This window comes from Balaenoptera acutorostrata, chromosome 11, assembly GCF_949987535.1.
Source record: "Balaenoptera acutorostrata chromosome 11, mBalAcu1.1, whole genome shotgun sequence".
Lineage (NCBI taxonomy): Eukaryota > Metazoa > Chordata > Mammalia > Artiodactyla > Balaenopteridae > Balaenoptera > Balaenoptera acutorostrata.
Window position 1 is genome coordinate 13,053,276 of NC_080074.1, and position 16,316 is coordinate 13,069,591.

At 47.9% G+C, this 16,316-nt stretch overlaps 1 long non-coding RNA gene across 1 annotated transcript in view; it reads left to right on the forward strand.

Annotated features, from left to right (window-relative positions):
* The first annotated feature begins 4,599 nt into the window (after window positions 1–4,599).
* LOC130709220 (uncharacterized) overlaps window positions 4,600–16,316 on the forward strand; it is a 61,034-nt gene continuing 49,317 nt past the window's right edge. Inside the window, exon 1 of the long non-coding RNA XR_009009717.1 lies at window positions 4,600–4,633. This is a non-coding gene — a long non-coding RNA (uncharacterized LOC130709220). The remainder of the gene's footprint in view (window positions 4,634–16,316) is intronic.

The window sequence follows — 16,316 nt, forward strand, 5'->3', positions numbered from 1 at the left end:
TCCCTCCATGCCTCGGTTTCCCCATCTGTAAAATGGGATTGTAATAGTGGAGATGTCCAGTGTGCACCTGGGAATGGTGTTTGTTAGGGAGAAAAACTGTGCCTTGAGACAGATTTTTGGGAGCCATTGGTGCAGGGGAGGAAGTTCAAGCTTGGGGAACAAAAGAGAGTCCATTGTGAGTATGTTCAGTGAGGAGAGGAGCTAAACGGTGCAAGGAGGGAACTTGGGGAATATTAGTAAATAAGCGGAGAAGTGGAGAAATAGGACTTGTGGAGGGTGTGGAAAGAGGCAGCCCAGTCATTAGAAGAAGCAGAGGAGTGATATCTCATTATGTCATAAGTCCTGTTTACATGCGTGTCTCCTTCATTAGATTTAATTTCTTGAAAGAAAGCATTATCTTTTTAAAAAATTTATTTGACTGGAGTATAGTTGATTTACAATGCTGTGTTAATTTCAGCTGTACAGCAAAGTAACTCAGTTATTTATATATATATATATTCTTTCTCATATTCTTTTCCATTATGGTTTATCACAGGATATTGAATATAGTTCCCTGTGCTATACAGTTGGACCTTGTTGTTTATCCATCTTATACCTACTAGTTTGCATCTGCTAACTGCAAACTCCCAATCCGTCCTTCCCCCACCCCCGCCCCTTGGCAACCACAAGTCTCTTCTCTATGTCTGTGAGTCTGTTTCTGTTTCAGAGATAAGTTCATTTGTGTCATATTTTAGATTCCACATGTAAGTGATATCATATGGTATTTGTCTAAGAAAGTGTGATCTTAGTCATCTCTGTATTCCTCAGATTTGACACTGTATCCAATGCACAGTAGTTGCTCAAAAAATGTTGGTATTCAATTACGTCCTCTCTCACCCCATTCCTTGGAGTGTCTCTTATCTGCTTGGCTGCTCTGCCGTTTTATTCCCATTCTCAACCCTGCCTGCCTCACTGTGCCTCAGAAGGCCTGTTTATAAAGCTCTGCTCCAGAATATGAAGCATGATTCTCCTTAAGGCAGGATGGCAGACATGACTCCTCCCACTGGACCCTCTCCCATGGCAGACATCACTAATACGTCACTGCACTCTGTCTTCTGAGTCTGGTCTAGGATCTCAAATCCTGATTCTCAACTCCATGTTCTATTAACAGCCAGTACCAGTCAATAAACTCTGGGATTCGAGGTGAACCTACTTTGCATACTTGCTCCAAAGGTGTTGTTTCAGAGAAGCCAGGACCTGTCAGGCTCACCCTGGCCCCTGAGCCGCCGCTGAGCTGGGCCTTACGAAGCCCATCATGGCTCCAGCCACCGTCAAATTCTGCACTTTGCCTGGAGTTTTCTGGCCTAGCTTTTTTCACACCATGGTGGCTCTTAAAAATATTTTCCTGGCAGCAAATGGGTGTCTTTGTGCTGGGTGGAAAAGGGAAGAAGAATTAGCAGCTTCCCATCTGAGAACTTCCACTGGAATTGATTTATCCCAGCAGAAAGAGCCCGGCATTTTCCTTCCAAATTAATATGCAAATGAGTGTAAGCAACACTTCCCACGGGCAGGTTCGGAACACAGCAGTACTATCCCAGAACATTTATCAGCACTATTAATAGAGTTCACTGCCTTACTCCTCCCCTCTGCCTTTATTACCATTCTAATTATGGATTGTTTGGTTTCATTTAATTTTTTCCCCGGTTCTGGTGAAGGCCCATGGTCCCCAGTGAGGAAGCTTGCTCCATCACTTGAGTGGGCTTTGAGGGCGCAGACCCGCATTCCCGGCGGGTGCCGCTCTCCAGGACATTGCTCTCCTCGCCTGATGCCCCATATTTTCGGGGGACGCTTTCTGCATACCTCGACACCCTAGTAAGGTAGAGACAATGGTAGTGAGCTTGGAGGAAACTGCCATGTGGAGAGCTGTTTAAACCAAGTGAGCAGCCTCTGAAAAGGCTTTGGATTCTTTTAGGGAAAGAAGCATTCAATTGAGATGATACCCCCTGGGAATTCTAGACCCTCAGGCCTCCTTGCCACGGAGGAGGTTGTGTTCCAGGTGCACAGGAATCCATTTCATTCCCACTGCAACTCAATGAATCAAGGAATGATTAGCATCCCTATTTCCAGAGGGGGAAACTGAGGCACAGAGAAATTAAGTGACTTGTCCCGGCTTAGCTGAGTCTGGCTCCAGACCCTGTGTCTTCAATCAGCTGTCCTCTCCCAGGTTTCCTCTGGGGTCTTACCATCTCTCTCCTGTGCCTTGGCAAAGCAGTTAAGCTCAGCCTGGGTTCCTCCTAGGAGGCAAACTCTCCCCAGCTCAGGAACGGAAGACCCTAGGGATTACCAGGATTCACCTCCTCAGAGGATATAGGGGGTTGGAAATAACAGATCAATTATTTTGCCATTGCTGTGGGGAATCTGCTTTTACTCCAAGTTACAGAGCCCCAAACCATTCCTACATTGTCACCCCATTCACAGCCCTCTCCAATTCATCCTGCCCCACCCCCTGTAATTGTCACAGCCATATCCCATAATAAGCAGCCTGGCTGTGTGCAGGGTGACACCTTATCCCTTCCCCAGTGCCCAGGGTCATAGAGTTTTAGAGTCAGCTGGAGTCAAGTGCTTTACTCTATTCACATACACACATACACAAAAGAACCTCTGAAAAGTTATTTTTTTGTCCCCAGAGGAGGAAACTGAATCACTTAGCAGTTAAATCACCTGCCCAAGATTACTCAGAGGAAATGGCAGCCTGGTTCCAGGGCCTGGGGTCTTAACCAAACGAGATTTGTGTTACCTCTGTTTCCCCGATCTGACCGGGATTTTGGAAGCTGAGGAAATGGATCTGAAGTTCCAGATATTGACATGGGCCCATGACCTTTGACTCGGTTCTAAGGGGAGAGCCCCTAGCGGGGGCCTGTGTGCTCTTCCCACCAGGCAGAAAACAGCCGCATGCCTGGAAATCGCCCACTCCCAGTCCTTAAAAAAATCACAGACGATGTGATGGAAAAACATGATTTCTTCTGTTCATCTACCTGCCCACCCACCCATCTAGCCAGGCATCACTCCGCGCTCGTGGCTTCAGGGGTGCTGAGCTTGGAGACTCCATGTAGCATCACTGAGAGGTTGGGTCTCTCTGCCAAGCTGGCGTCAGCTCGTCATCATGTTTCTCAAAGACAGTGCAGACTCAGGCACTGGGGAGAGATGTGCATTCGCCCACCTTTGTAGAGGATGTCGAGCTTTGCTGTCGGGACCCAGTGAGATCTCAGGTGTGAAATATCATGGCTCTGTCCAAATTACAGCCCTCCAGACACCCGGGGGGTGCTGGCTGCATGTGTGTTGGGTGGGTCTGAGGGCTGAGGCCGAGAATGGATCTGATTGGTAGAAGGCAGTGCTCCAGAGCCCAGGCTGGGCTCCAGCAGGAGTTTTATTCCAGCCTCTGGCCAAGTCACCCCCTCTTTGGACCCCCCTTTTCCCTCCCGAAAGATGAGATGGTGGTTGTAAATGATGGTGCCAACTCCTGGGTTCCCTCTTGAACGGATATAAGGTCCAGGATGAGCATCTCACGGTCCCCCCTCCCCGCCAGTTTCCTGTCTTCTCGACCTGCCCACCCCTCCCTCTCTGCTCAGAGTGGGCCTTGCCCGGGCGGTTGTGGAAGGGGCCGGCAGGGTGCTATCGGTGGAAGCCTGGCTGGAGGAGGGGAAGGACGCAGGGAAGACACGGACGGGCAACATCTGCTTGGCATCCAGAGTCAGAGGCCTCTCTTCCCATTAACGAGCGGCTGATGTGGCCATTGCGGTGGAGGTGTGAGGCTGAGACCCGGACACTGAAACTCTCTGGGCACTGCCATCTCAGTGGGCAGCTGTCCTCCACGAGGCCCCAAGACCACCCGCTTGGATTCAGTCACTTTTGGTAGGGCTGTTGGTTAGAAAGCACTGGTCAGTGACACTGAAGGCAGTCCTGGGGTGGCTGGGGAGGACGGCTGTCTGTCTCTTGGGATCGGCTCCATTGTCCGGGGTGGCCTCTTCTAGTACAGACTCTGGGGAAGGCCACACTGTGTGATGATGAAGCGTGGGTGGGAATTCCAAGGAGTGGTGATGGGGAGGCTGGGTGATCTGGGAGAACTACTTTGAGGAGAACTACCCTTGATCTTCCCTGAGAGACCTAGGCGGCCTGCTTCCTAGCTGGAGACAGAACACCCAAGGACCTGTAGGGGATTCACAAGCAGGCTGCTGTCCCCCGCTTAGGTGGATCCTGTCATGAAACATTTCCGGAATGATTCAGATCAAGGCCGACTAGAGGTTCCACCAGCCAGTTCCCCGGCTCATAGGCGAGCCTCGTCCACAGCAGCAGCGTTTCTTGAGCAGCTACCGTGTGCCTGGCATACTGCACACAGACTTGCATTAACCCTTTACTACAACCTTGTGTGTTAGCTGCTGTTGCTTCTGACCTTATGGATAAGGAAACTGAGACCCAGAGAGGGGCAGTGCATCCAAGACCGTGCAGCTGGTCAGCGGAGGAGAAAGGACCCACACCCCCGCCCCGTCTGCTTCCGATCAGTACCGCCCATCTGACTTTTTCTAACAGTGTCTTGCAGCTTTGCAGACAGAAGGGCTTGCGTGGAGAGCGAGCAAGGAGGCAACTTCACGGGCAGGTGAGATTGTGTGAGGGAAGCGCGTAGGTGGGGCTCCTCCTGGCGTCTCGGGGTTGAGCACAGGAACAGTGAGTACCTATGGGGGATGGGAAGGGGAGGGAATCCACCTGCACGGAGGCTTTAGAGTGACCAGTGCCCTTTTGCAGGTTATTTTAGCTACCCCCCCTTAACAGTGGCCATATAATGATGTAGTCAGGTGCACTTGACCTTAGGCAGGGTTCTCATCCTGCAACTTGGAAGCTGATGAGCTATTGAACTGGCCCTGGTGCCTCAGTTTCCTTGTCTGTAAAACAAGGCTACAGAGGGGATCTTCTTCTTCTTCTTTTTTTTAATTAATTAATTAATTAATTAATTAATTTTTGACTGTGTTGGGTCTTCGTTTCTGTGTGAGGGCTTTCTCTAGTTGCGGCAGGCGGGGGCCACTCTTCATCGCGGTGCACGGGCCTCTCACTATCGCGGCCTCTCGTTGCGGAGCACAGGCTCCAGACGCGCAGGCTCAGCAGTTGTGGCTCACGGGCCTAGTTGCTCCGCGGCATGTGGGAATCTTCCCAGACCAGGGCTTGAACCCGTGTCCCCTGCATTGGCAGGCAGATTCTCAACCACTGCGCCACAAGGGAAGCCCGAGGGGATCTTCTTTATAGGGTGGTTGTAAAGATTCAATGAACACTTAAGATGCTTGGCACAGTGCCAGGGATTGACGGCTGGTTATTCTTTGTTATGAATCATTCTCAGAGAACTTTGTCGCCTGAGTTCACCTTAGTTTGTAAGCTTGTAAGTGGCAGAGCAAGAATTTTAATCCAGGTCTTTCCGACTCCACATCCATTGCCTTTCCCATGACACCACACAACCCCACACAGAGAGAGAAAGTGGGAGATGGACCTAGGAAGTGACACAGGGGTCAGAGAGGTCTCGGAGGGCCTTGAATGCCAGCTGGAGCCCTGGAGGTGTCCAACGGGGTGCTGGTTGGTAGTCAGGTGTCTGGGTTTAGTCAATGCTGGATTGCAGCCAACACTGGGTATTAAAAGGTTAAAACCGTTCCATATTGGTGGTACATAAACAGCCAATGATATTCCAAGCACCCATATTGCCCTCACTCACAGCTGGGCACCCTGGACCCTCCCCCAAGACCCCCCCAGACCACTTCAAGATCAACTAGAGGGCAAAGCCCTGCTCCAGTACTCTGGCCCTTGGGCGGGCTGATGGCCAGGGTCGGTACTGTGCCCTTTATTGAAGAGTTTAGATGTCCCCCTGGACCCAGCTTCCTCTGTTTTGCTCAGCAGCCCTTTTAGGAGGCCACAGCATGCCAAACCATGGTGAACGGGAGGAAAGATAATGGAAGACATTCAGCTGGAAAGGCGAGGGAGGGTAAACTAGCTCCGAGGGCACCGAGCAGCCCCAGGGCCGGGCTGTCCATGGGAAAGGGAGTGGGAGGGCTCCAGCTGGGGGCTGGCAAGCCAGCTTTCAAGTCTCTCCATTGTTTGCTAGTTTCCTCCAAGGACTGATGTCCCAGGCAGCAGGAAATTCCATTTCCTCTTCTCTTCACATCATTTCCTTCCCTGGCTTATGGAGGTCATAAATGTTTCTTTTGGTGGTTCTTTATTCCCTGCGTCAAAAAACAGAGGCCAAACTCCAGCTCTCAGCCTTGCTAGGAGCCGGCTGTGTGATCTTGGGGGCGGGGCGTTTCCTCTCTGAGCCGCAGTTCCCTCCTGCATAAAATGGGTGGGTTGGACTAGAAATGGTTGTTTCCATACTGTGCTCCACTGTAAGGATGGGGAGGGGAGAAGGGGGTGAGGAGGTGGAAATCTTCCAGCTCCCTTTGTGGGGTTCCGTGGCTTAAGACATGGCGGGTAGCCCTGGGAGAGACAGAAAATCCTCGTGGAAGGCTGGGTAGAGCCCAGGTCCAAGCCCATCTCTAGGACAGGACTCCTCTGGTTCTCTTAGAGCATGTGTCTTTCCATGAAGAGGACAACAGAAATAATAAATAACATGCATGTAGCGCTTATTCTGTGCCAAGCACCGTTCTAAGTGTTTTTCCTATATTGGTCCTACTTGTAGCAATCCCATCAGAAAAGTACAACTATCAGCCCCTTTTTCAGATGAGGCTCATGGAGAGGTCATGTGTCTCACCCAGGGTCCTGCAGGTAGAAGTGGCAGGGCTAGCATCTGAACCCAGGTGGCCTGGTCCCAAGGTTGAAGGCCTTAACTTCCATCCCGTGCTGTTCTTCACCCACTTCTCAGATTAGGAAGTCATGGTCTGTGCCGTTGAAGGATTGCAAATAATAGAAACTGACCTGGGTGCTGTATTAGTCAGCTAGCGCCGCCATACAAAGTATAACAGCCTGGGAGTGGCGGGGGAGCTTAAGCAACAGACATTTATTTTTTCACAGTCCTGGAGGCTAGAAGTCCAAGATCAAGGTGTTGGCAAGTTTGGTTTCTTCTGAGGCCTGTCTCCTTGGCTTGTAGATGGCCATCTTCTCGCTGTGTCTTCACATGGTCTTCCTTCTGGGCGTGTCTATGTTCTAATTTCCTCTTCTTACTTATAAGGACACCAGTTATATTGGATTAGGGCTCACTCTAATGACCTCATTTTAACTTAATTGCCTCTTTCAAGATTCTATCTCCAAATACGGACACATTCTGAGGTCCTGGGGGCTAGGGACTTCAACATGGGAATTTTGCAGGGACATAGTTAAGCCCCTAATAGCTGCCTCAGCACAAAGGGAAATGTTAAAAAGATATTAGGGGAGGCATCAGCTAAATAACAGTTGGCTAGACCCACAGCATACGTGGGACCCACAGCACAAATGCAGTACGCGAAGAGCCTGGAAGGATTGCAGCCCTGACCCCACAGTGGACTTGATCCCTGGCTAACCCCTCCCCCCGAGCAGGTACCTGATGGGCTGAATCTGAGTCACATCTCTGGGCCCCCTGAAGAAGCTGGGGCTGGGAGAGTGAGGATGGGTCCTTCAGAGTTCCACAGGGGCAGGGGCAGGTGGGTGCCAGTGCCCACCCACACTGCCCACCATGGGGGCATGCTGGAAAGGGCTGGAGGGTGCTAATGTGAAGAAGAGTTGGATTCTGGACCACCCTCATTACTCCCCTGCTCCCGCCCCCAAATAACAAATGTCTCCTCTATGCTGATTTGTCTTCCAAAGCCAGGTTCCACGTTCCTTAACAGCAACTGCCTGTGGTCCAGGAATGGGACACATGGCAGGGGCGTCAGACTTATTTACTGAGCAAAACTATATGTTATGCATCTGAAATACCTAACTTCATTGCGTCCTCGCAGTTTCTCTATAAGGAGGAACTGATACGTGGGAGGACCCAGAGGGAAGACAGATTAGGGGGTTCTTCCAAGATCCTTTTGCTGGTAAATGAATTCACTCATTCATTCAATCAACAAATATTTAGTGAGTACCACTATGTCTTAGGCTTGATGCTAGGGGACCCAAAGGTGTCAAGCTAAGCATGGTCCTTGCCTTCATGGAGACAGAGGCCAGCAGTGGGAAGGAATTCTAACTCCTGTCTGATTTCTGAAACCCAGGGTTTTTTTTTTTTTTATTATTATTATTTTATTTATTTTTGACTGTGTTGGGTCTTCGTTTCTGTGCGAGGGCTTTCTCCAGTTGTGGCAAGCGGGGGCCACTCCTCATCACGGCGCGCGGGCCTCTCACTATCGCGGCCCCTCCCGCCGCGGAGCACAGGCTCCAGACGCGCAGGCTCAGCAATTGTGGCTCACGGGCCCAGCCGCTCCGCGGCACGTGGGATCTTCCCAGACCAGGGCCCGAACCCGTGTCCCCTGCATTAGCAGGCAGATTCTCAACCACTGCGCCACCAGGGAAGCCCCCCAGGGTTTTTTAAAAATTGAAATATAGTTGATTTACAATGTTGTGTTAGTTTTAGGTATATAGTGGAGTGATTCAGTTATACATATATATCTATTCTTTTTCAGATTCTTTTCCATTATAGATTATTAAAAGATATTGAATATAGTTCCCTGTGCTATACAGTAGGTCCTAGTTGTTTATCTATTTTTTATATAGTAGTGTGTATCTGTTAATCTCAAACTCCTAATTTATCCTCCCCCTCTCCCTTTCCCCTTTGGTAACCATAACTTTGCTTTCTGTGTCTGTGAGTCTATTTCTGTTCTGTAAATAAGTTCATTTGTATCAATTTTTTTTTTAGATTCCACATATAAGTGATATCATGTAGTATTTATCTTTCTCTTTCTGACTTACTTCACTTAATATGATAAGCTCTAGGTCCATTCATGTTGCTGCAAATGGCATTAGTTCATTCTTTTTTATGGCTGAGTAGTATTCCATTGTATACATATAAACCACATCTTTATCCATTCATCTGTCGATGCACACTTAGGCTGCCTCCATGTCTTGGCTGTTGTAAATAGTGCTGCTATGATCATTGGGGTGCATGTATCTTTTTGAATTAGAGTTTTCATCTTTTCCAGATATATGCCCAGGAGTGGGATTGCTGGATCACATGCAAAAACCGGGCTTTTAACACCTATTTCATTATGACTTCTAAGAGAGTAGAGCAATGTTCAGGCATTCGTTTTCATTTCCATCTAGAGGAGTGACATAGCAGAGTGGTTAAGAGCATAGACTCTGAGCATTGATGCTGTGGGTTCAAATCTCAGCTCTGTTACTTACTAGCTGGGTAGCTTTGGGCAAGTGACTTAAGCTCTCTGAACTTCGGTTTCATCATCTGTAACATAGCATACCATGCTATGATGATAGCAGTACCTACCTCATAGGGTTTTTGAGAGAATTAAGGGAGATCATTTAAGTGGAGTTTAAACCGGGGGGATGTGAGAACCAGGAGAGAGGGCCCTATCTTAGGAACCTAGAAGAGTGCCTAGCACTTGCTGAAAAATTGTCTGTTGAATGAAAGAATCCATACATTACCCGAGTGGGTAATGAATTCAACTGAATTCAATGTTCTTAAACTAAACACTTAAATCAAGGGAATGGCATCTCTTTATCTGGCGTCAGGAGCTGCCTGTCCCCTCAGTTTTCTGTTTTCTCGCATGGTGGTAGGACAACGAAAGAGCTGGGTTGAGTCTCAGGGTTTCCTCTGAACAGGATGGATTTTTTGTGCTAACCTCTGCAGTCCGACCAGAGGCTCAGATCTTTCGTAATCATCTCCCTGCCCCCGCTCTATTCCTCGGAGCAAGAATATTCCTCCCCCTTAACTTCCCCCCTACCCCTCACATTCATCCTGACACTCAACCTGCCTGAATTCTATACTACCTCTCTATTAATTTATTATGTAGATCAGGCAAACTTCTGTAAAGGGCTAGAGTCGTAATAGTTTAGACTTTGCAAACCATACTTTTTTGTTACAATTACTCAGCTCTGCCGTTGTATCTCTGCAGCAGCTCTGGACAAGAAGGAAATGAACGAGCATGGCTGTGTTTCAGTGCAACTCTGTTTACGGACACTGAAATTTGAACTTCATGTAATTTTCATGGGTCATGAAGTATTATTCTTTTTCGATTTGGTTTCAACCATTTGAACATTCAGAAACCATTCTTAGCTCATGGACTGTACAAAAAACAGGCAGAGGGCTGTACTGGGCCCACAGGCCATAGTTTGGAGACCCCTGAGGTAGATGATTTTAGTTTCTCAGATGTCATTAGCATTCCCTCTGCTTCACCCATTACCCTAAATTCTTCCTGGTGAAGGAGGGTCGTAGGAGGTTGAGGTTCCAGGCAAGAATCCTCCCCTCTCAGCATCCAGACGGAGGGGGACCATGGGAATACTCATACATTTATAGTGTTGTATCTGCTACACTAAACGGATATTGTGCGCTTACACACACACTGACACACACACACACACACTTTAAAAGATTACCTTAAAAAAATCTGCTATGCAACTACCTGCATTTGACTGGGAGAAGACTCCCCTTTCTTCTCCTCCTTCCCTCACCCCCCGCCCCCCTCCACTGGCCAGCCTTGGGATTCCATTCAGAGCAACAGGTAGGGATTGATTTAAAGAGAAAAGGGTTCTGAGTCAGCATTATCTGCTCAGCACTCTTTATGGGCCCAAGGCCTGGCTAGTTAATTTTATTTCTCTTACTATCTCCACAATCAGGTCAGGAAACCAAGGCTGAGTGAGGTTGAGCTGCCAGTGAGAGCAGAGCCAGGGACAAAGGGGACAAAATCCACACCCATCTTCCTCCTGGGAGCTCTGAAGGCCTCTACAAATCCCCAGGAGAGCTGAGCACAGGAATTCATAGGATTTGTTAACGTAATGAGGCATAACAGCAGCAGCAAGAGCCCTGGGGTGGGAGAGAGGGTCCCACATTCTATCTCTGTCACCTCCTCTATGAGTCGGTGTCACCTGCTTCAGGTCTTGCGGCTTCTCTGGGGGTTTAAGCCATGAATCTGGATGGCGTAACATCACCCACCTTAGTGCTGGGAGTAGAGTTTTCTCTTCTGCACCACCACCACCCTTCTGGGTGTCAAGAACCTCGACATTTGTTTTGGAGGGGCTTCCAAAAACACAGGGCTGTTGAAAAGAGGGATTTCCAAGCAGGAAGCTCTGGACGGGCTCAGCCAAGCCTCTGGGCATGCGCTGGTATCCTGCTGCTGTGCGGGGCCCATGTGCTGTCCTTGTCTGAAGGATGAGGGATGGTCTGGGCTGTTGGCTTGACCCCCTGCAAGGCTCTGTGCCACTGGGCATAGGGAGAGAATGGCAGCCATCCCAGTGCTGCCCGGGTGTCCTCAATGTAGTCCAAGCCCCTTGACCATCTCCTCTAATTTTTTAAGAATATTAATGTATTTACTTTTGGCTGCGCTGGGTCTTCGTTGCTGCGCGTGGGCTTTCTTTAGTTGCGGCGAGCGGGGGCTACTCTTCGTTGCGGTGCATGAGCTTCTCACTGCGGTGGCTTCTCTTGTTGCGGAGCACGGGCTCTAGGCGTGTGGGCTTCAGTAGTTGTGGCACGCGGGCTCAGTAGTTGTGGCTTTCAGACTTCAGAGCGCAGGCTCAGTAGTCGTGGTGCATGGGCTTAGTTGCTCTGTGGCATGTGGGATCTTCCAGGAACAGGGCTCGAACCCATGTTCCCTGCATTGGCAGGCGGATTCTTAACCACTGCACCACCAGGGAAGTCCCCTCCTGCAATTTTTAAAAGTTAAAAATATGACACTCATACAGATATAAGATGAACAAAGATTTTATTTAACTCAGTTAATATAGGTACAGTAAGATATTAAAACCAGTTCACACGCACATGCACGCACCCTAAAGAGGAATGCTCGATGAAATAGCTAATAGATGCAAAATTAGTTAATATTCTACAGGGTAGCAGTTCTCAAAACTTTTGATCTCAGGATCCCTTTACACCCTTAAAAATTGTGGAAGATCTCAAAGAGCTTTTGTTTATGTGGGTTAGATCTACTAATATTTGCCATATTAGAAATTAAGACTGAGAAAATTTAAAAACACGGGAGCATACCAACAAGCACATCACAAGTCATGTAGCCCCCCCCAAAAGTCCACTGTACACCTGTGAGAAAACGAGAGAGAAATAGGGAAATAATATATATATATATTTTATAAATTTATTTATTTATTTACTTATTTTTGGCTGTGTTGGGTCTTCGTTTCTGTGCGAGGGCTTTCTCTAGTTGCGGCAAGCGGGGGCCACTCTTCATCGCGGTGCGCGGGCCTCTCACTGTCGCGGCCTCTCTTGTTGCGGAGCACAGGCTCCAGACGCACAGGCTCAGTAATTGTGGCTCACGGGCTTAGTTGCTCCGCGGCATGTGGGATCCTCCCAGACCAGGGCTCGAACCCGTGTCCCCTGCACTGGCAGGCAGACTCTCAACCACTGCGCCACCAGGGAAGCCGGGAAATAATATTATTATGAAAATAGTTTTGATCTGACAGACTCCCTGAAAGCATCTTGGGCAATCCACAGATGGACCCAAATGACACATGAGTGAGCTTCACTGCTATTGGGCAATAAAATGGAATGCTTGGGGTTAGTTTTTCCTTACTGGGTGGAAATCAATTATATCTCTACCAGATAAAATTCATTTTCATTGCCATGGACAAGAATGATTTGCATTACTATGTTTCCTACAACTTCTATAGAACTGAAAAATAGCCTCGTTGATTGAAATCTGTCTAAGGTGTTCATCCTGGCAGGAGCATATAATCCCTTGAGATCTACTAGACAAAACCCAGAACTCCACTAGCAGGACACTTGATTTTGCTCATTTCCAAGTCTTTGCAAAATTTTATTTTATTTGTTTAAATCATTATAGAGGGTTTTCTATCCTTTGCTCATTTCCTGGCATGAGGGAACCTTCTTCTGGTCTCCCGGGTGACAGGGTGTTTTGGCTCTCTGTTCTTTTTCTGGTTTGTTATTATGGTATAAGCAACATTGCAAGCTTCTCTTGGGTCTGTCTCTTTGGTTCTAAAGAGCTTACTGAGGAAGTAAAAGACTACAGTAAAAAGATCATCATAATCTTAACTATTCTCCAGGCAATGCAGAAGAGAAAAAGCGTAAGGATTAACATATTGAGAGCTGTTCTTGCCACAGCGTGATTCTGAGAAAGGTCCCATTGAAGTTTGATATTCCAGGAGTTGTGGTGTTTTCAATGGGGCAGACAGAGCTGTCAGGAAGCAGCATTAGATGGAACTGCAAAATCTGGGCTACATGAATGTGTAAGTCATTTCTACCTCGAGTCTCACCCTGATAGGGAAATTATTCCTTGTGCCCTAGTCACAAGGCAAAAGGAAATATCTTGGTCACTAGGCCAGGATCACGGTTTGGAAGAGAAGTCTAAATCTCGTGGGGGCAGACTGGGGGGCATCTTGATGACTCCAGTTGGAAACATCTAGAAGATTGGTCTAAGGAGAAGAAGAGGCAGGGAAATCAGCAAAGATCTGTCGGGTGCAGGGCTACCTAGGTAAGATGGCTAGCCAGTTTTTGCATATACTGGGGTTGCTTTTGGCTGCAAAGGATAGAAAACCCTCTATAATGATTTAAACAAATAAAGGATTATTTGTCAAAGAGAACAAGTGCTCCACCTTGCTTACCACGTAGACCTTACACCTTAATGCTTGTCACCTCATAGCTGCACAGTGGCTGCTTCATTCCCAGGAGTCTTCTGTAGGTTAGAATGGGAAAGAGACAAGTGCAAAAAGGGATACACACAATCACACGCACACACACATGTATACACATGACTTCTCCTAGAAAGGAAAAGATCCCCTGGTACTTCTGTTACTTCTCACTGGCCAGAACCATTTAAAAGCTCCCCAGGCAGGTGGCAAAGAGGTTGTTTTAGATTATCAACCTTTCTAATAGAGAAAGACAAAGAGAAATCAGTTATAAATAGCCATTGCGTAGATAATTCACAGTGTCCACACCAGCCCCCTTGTGAGAAATGCAGGGGTGGGCAGACTTGACACCCAACTCCAGGTAAGGAACCAGGTGGGAAAGGGTGGGTCCTTAGTATGGCCCACAGGTCCCTGCCTCTGTTGGTGCCCCTGCCTACCCCTCCCCCCCATATACCTTCTTATACAACCATACATATTGGTTTTTTATTTCCAATTTTCTGAATGCTCCCCATTGTTTTATACCTCCATGACTTTTCTCATGCTTTCCTCTGTGCCTGGGTGCCTGCCCTGTCCCCCCTCCCCGTCCATGTGGTGCCCATGCCATGTGCCAGCCGTGAGGAATACCACAATAAGCAAGACGATTAGAGGCCCCGCCCTAATGGAACACAGAGCTTAGTCTCCTTTGACTTATATCCTCTGGGAAGGGGCGGGACTAAGGATGGAGCCCATTTGTGATTGGCTGTGAGCAGCCTATGGAGGTTAGTGTTATCATGTCCATTTTAGAGACAAGGAAACTGAGCCTTAGAGCCATTAAATGACTTCCCCAAGATCACAAAGCTTGAGTGTGATGGAGATGGGTTTGAACTTGGGTTTGCCTGACTTTAAAGTCCACGTTTTGTGCTACCTTATATATTGTGCTGACTTCCCTTTTCAAAGGACAGTCCTTCATCTGTTTGTGAAGACTGCAGTCAAGTTGCCCATGAGTCTTTCTTCTCAGGAGATACATCTCCATTCTAATTGCTCATCCCTCCCTAGGCTGAGTGTCTTCAAGGGCAGGGCCTGGCCCCTATTTAATTTGACATCTTTGGAATTAAGCACCTTGTCTGACGTAGAGTGAGAACCCAAGAAAGTTGGGTTTGAATCCCAGCTCCACCAAGACTGTTGACCTTGGGCAATCTGCTTAACCTCTATGGGCTCAGTGACCCCATCTAAAAAGTGAGCATCAGATGGAAAAATTTCTACTTTGGTGTCTAATAAGCCCTCCAAATGCTTTATTTGGAAGCAGAGGGCATGAGTTTGGGGGATTGTTGCCATGGATGGCCAAGGCTCAAACTTAGTTCTGGCTCCTCAATATACTTGGCCATGTGACTTTCCCTGACTTTCAGCTCTGCAAAATGGGGACAAAATACCTACTCCAAGGTATGGATAGGAGGATCAAAAATAACAACTGTTATAATAATGAGACTGGCTACTACTCACTGAGCACGTACCATAGGCTGGGATCTCTGCTCAGCCCCTTCCTCACATTATGGCAGGAAGACTTACAATAACACAGGAAGAAATGTATCATGATTATTCCCATTTTTCTGATGGAAAAAGAGAGGTTAGGTAACTCGCCCAAGGTTATACCGATGGTCAGGCCTGATTTGAACTCATGGTTGGTTCCGAAGACTTCACTCTTAAAAGGCTGCTATAAAGTGAAACCACGTAAATACAAAGTGGTGTGAAATGCTAATCCAGGTGTCCAAAACAGGTGAGTGAGGAAATCAACAAACAAACCTGTCTTTTCCATCTTTTATCTCCTCCCACCTCCTATCTAGCAGAATGCCAGACATATGTCAGGCACACAGTGTTTATTAATAAATAACAAGTAAATGAATGAATGGGCCTATACACTTTTACATTCTTTTCTTACTGCCTGTTCATTCATTCCATGGTTACTTATTAGGTGTCTAATGGGTGCAGGCTCTGTTCTAGAGGTGAGGGACGAACCCAGGGTGAGGAATAAAATAATTGCTCATGAAATAGTTTGCCGAACTTAGATGAAGAGAACACAGAGGACTTTCCCCCAACAGACATCACACACTGGAATCCTAGCCCAGCTCCTGAGAGTAGCTGATGCTTTTGGAAAAACAAACCAGCTGTCTGCCTCGTTGATCATGTCATTTGTTGTGCTATGTCCTCTGCTGTTCTCCAGACATTGCAAGCAGAAAGGAGCTCCCCTGTTCAGAGAGCGTCTCCCCTCCTTTTTCGCAGCCTTGCCTCAGCTCAGATGATCACCTCTAGCTGGTGGTACTGCGGTCAGTTGCCTGGGAGTTGACTGTGCTGCTACTCTGGGAAGATTAGGACCCTGAGCAGGGACTGAACAGTAAGGTGCAGTGAATATTAAGCTGCAGAAAAGGCTGCTGTCTGACAAAGACCTTGGGACACCATTTACTACATCATGATCCATTTGGGGGTGTCCGTTTAATGTAAGACACTCAAAAATTTCTGTGAGATCTTAGCCAATTTGCTCCAACGGGCCAGGTCTCAGTTTTGCTCATCTTTCAAATGGGATAACAACACTTGCCCTAGCTTCCTGCTGGCCTTCC